The sequence below is a fragment of the Myotis lucifugus genome, unplaced genomic scaffold, assembly GCF_000147115.1.
Source record: "Myotis lucifugus unplaced genomic scaffold, Myoluc2.0 scaffold_1, whole genome shotgun sequence".
Taxonomy (NCBI): Eukaryota; Metazoa; Chordata; class Mammalia; order Chiroptera; family Vespertilionidae; genus Myotis; species Myotis lucifugus.
The window spans coordinates 15,629,965-15,633,531 of record NW_005871049.1 but is presented as its reverse complement, the minus strand read 5'-3'; positions in this window follow the sequence as shown (position 1 = coordinate 15,633,531).

Sequence of the window (3,567 nt, the reverse complement as noted above, 5' to 3'; positions counted from 1 at the left end):
GGGCTGAGCCGCACGGCTTCTCCTTCCTCCTCCCGCCTGCCGCTCGTTCCCGGAGCCTGGATTGATCTGGTCGCGCTGGCGTCAGGGAGTCGGAGCCGCCCAGCCTCCACTCCTCGGCTGCCAATACCCTGCGCACTCGCCCGCCCGCCCGCTTGCTCACACGCGCACCCGCGCGCCGCCGCCACCGCACGACCAGGGATCCTCTCCAAATTCTTGGCCGCGCCGGCCCGAGCGCGGACCGCGGGGGGAGCGGCCCCCGCCCCATAGAGTCCAAGGATTAAAAACTCTTCGGCGCGTTCTGACTTCCCTCCCGCTGCCTCCTTTAGTCCCCGCCAGCGGACTTGGCGCATTATCTGCCAGGGAAGTTCTTTGTCAGTGTTTATTTTCTGAAATGCTCATCCACAGGTCCACCGCGCCCAGCGGAACCTACTGTAAACGTGAAGCGCATGGACGGCAATGATCTTTCCAGAGTCGCCTTTTTCTGTCTAGTTTTCATTGCCCCTCACCTATTCCCCAATGATTTGCAAGTCCCAGAAGGTGCACATATCCGGAATTGGACAGCCTCGTAATTGTTGCATGTGCTTATGCCAAACCCTGAATCCATACATGTGTTCTGTGCCATTTTGGGGGATCTAATGATTCCAGTAGGTAACCTCGTTGCTCCAATTAATGACAGATGCCACAATAGCACTCTAAATTTTTGATCCCATTTCTACAGTCTTTTCGATGATACCCTTCTTCCCATTAAAAACAAACTAACTCTCATCTACCTGATCAGCATAGACACTGAAAATACCTTTTTGTTAAGACTTGATTTTTCTCTTGGCCAGCTCTCTGGAAGCTGGCATGAAATCTTGGAGAGTTACCATAATGTTGAGTTATGTTTAGAGACGAAGTATTATTCTGAGGAATAAATTTTACATGAACCACAAGAATCATTACCACCCAAACAAAGAAAATATCAGACATCTGTAAATTAATGGTACTCTCCAGTTGTTCATACATGTTTCCATGTCCACATTACATTTGAAATTCTTACTTATTATTTCTGCTTTCCAAGTTTAATTATCGAAAGAAAATGCAACACATCCCATAAAACACAAATACTGTTTATAAATTATAGATCAGAATATTTCTGCTAATTCCTTCATTAAACTATTTGAGCACTTACTAGTTAACTCTTAGGCCTCATCTTATTTTTCCTAAAAGCAACATTTAACACAGTTCATCATTCGCTGCTCCTTCCAACAACAGCTGGAGTGAACCTTGTTAAATGCCACTCTGATCAGGTCACGCCTCTGCTCAAAACACTCCCTTGATAAATAGAAGGTGCTATCTCCATACAATGGAACACTATTCAGTCATAAAAAGGAATGAAGTACTGACACATGCTACCTGTATAAACCTTAAAAAGCTTATGCTAAGTGAAAGATGCCAGAAATTGTATGCTTTCACTTGCTGTATATACAAAATCCAGAACAGGCAAATCTGTAGAGACAGAAAGAATGGTAGTCGCCTATGTTTGCGGGGATGGGGGAAGTAAGATAGTGGTTTCTTTTTGGGGGTAACAAAAATGTTCTAAAATTAGTTTGTGATGATGGTTGCGTAATTCTGTGGATATACTGAAAACCACTGAATCAGACACTTCACATGGGTGAATTATATGGTATGTGAATTTTAGTTCAATAAAGCTATTTTTTAAAAAGGCATGCCAGCCCCAGCTGGTTTGGCTCAGTGGATAGAGCGTCAGCCTGCGGACTGAAGGGTCCCAGGTTCGATTCCAGCAAAGGGCACAAACCTGGGTTTCAGGCTCGATCCCCAGTGGGTGATGTGCAGGAGGCAGCCAGTCAGTGATTCTTTCTCATCATTGATGTTTCTATCTCTTTCTCCCTCTCCCTTCCTCTCTGAAATCAATAAAAATATATTTTAAAAAAGAAAAAGAAAAGGCATGCCAGCCTGGCCAGCATGGCTCAGTGGTTGAGCATCTACCTCTGAACCAAGAGGTCACAGTTCAATTCCCAGTCAGGGCACATGCCTGGGTTGCAGGTTGGATCCCCAGTGTGTGGGGCATACAGGAGGGCAGAGGATCAATGATTCTTTCTCATCATTGATGTTTCTCTCTCTCTCTCTCTCTCTCTCTCTCTCTCTCTCTCTCTCTCTCTCCTTTCCTCTCTGAAATCAATAAAAAATATTTTTAAAAAATAAATAAATAAGGCATGACATCTAAATGCATTGTATGATCCTTGAGTGGATCATGAATTGAGAGGGAAAACTATAAATTGACATTATAAAACTGTTAAGTTTTAAACCAATAGATGATCTTTTTTAGTGCAATCCTGGTAGCCCCAAATGATAATTATTAACACTCCAAATGCTATGAAATTTGATCTTGCCCCTTGTACAAGTTATTTCTTTTTTTAAATAAATATATTTTTATTGATTTCAGAGAGGAAAGGAGAGGGAGAGAGAGATAGAAACATCAATGATGATAAAGAATCATTGATTGTCTGCCTCCTGCACTCCCCACATGGGATTGAGTCCACAACCTGGGCATGTGCCCTAAATGGGAATTGAACAGTGACCTCCTGGTTCATAGGTCAATGCTCCACCACTGAGCCATGCTGGCTGGGCTATTTCTTTAAATAGTAATAGAAAACTGGACTTTTTAAAAACAAAAGGACATTATTGGAACAATTGTGAAAACTTGAAAGTGGGTTGTATATTAATATTATGTATCAAAACAATAAAATCTTCCCTTGGCTCCCCATTTCACTCAAAATACAAGTTCTTACAATGCCTACAGGGCCCTACATGATCTTTCCTGCTTTACCACTCTGCCCTGGCCTCCAACTGTCTCCCTTGCTCACTTCCACAGTCATCCTGGCCTCTTCACAGGTCCTGGAACCACCTGTGCACACTGGCACCTCCGGACCTTGGCACTAGCTGTTTCCTCCCCTGCAAGTCCTTCTCACAGATGCTCACATGGCCCCTGTGCCTTTCCTCTCTCAGGTCTTCACTCAAATGTTCCTCTCAATGAGCACTACTCTAGTCACTCTATCTACAATTTAACACACACCCCACACACCCCTCCAAAACCTAAACACTTCATATCCTCTTTCCCTGCTCGGCATGGATGTTTCACTTGTCACTACCTAACTACTTAGCCACAAGAGCAGGATTCTGGGTCTGTTTTATTCATTGCCATATCTCAGTGCCTAGAGCAGTATCTGCCACCTATAGGAGCTCGTCAAATACCTGTTGGATGAATGAATCAAGCACTGTTTAAGTCATAGGGGCTATGGTGGCAAATAAAACAGATAAAAATCCCTGCTTTCATCACAGAAGACAAATAATGAATAAATACAGCCATGTATCACATAAGGACATTTCTGTCAACAAGGAACTGCATATACAACAGGTGGTCCCATAAGATTATTATGGAACCGAGTCCTGGCTGAGTGGCTCAGTTGGTTGAAGCATCATCCTGTACACCAAAAGGTTGCAGGTTCGATTCCTAGTCAGGGCATATACCTAGGTTTTGGGTTTGATCCTTAGAGCACCTACAGG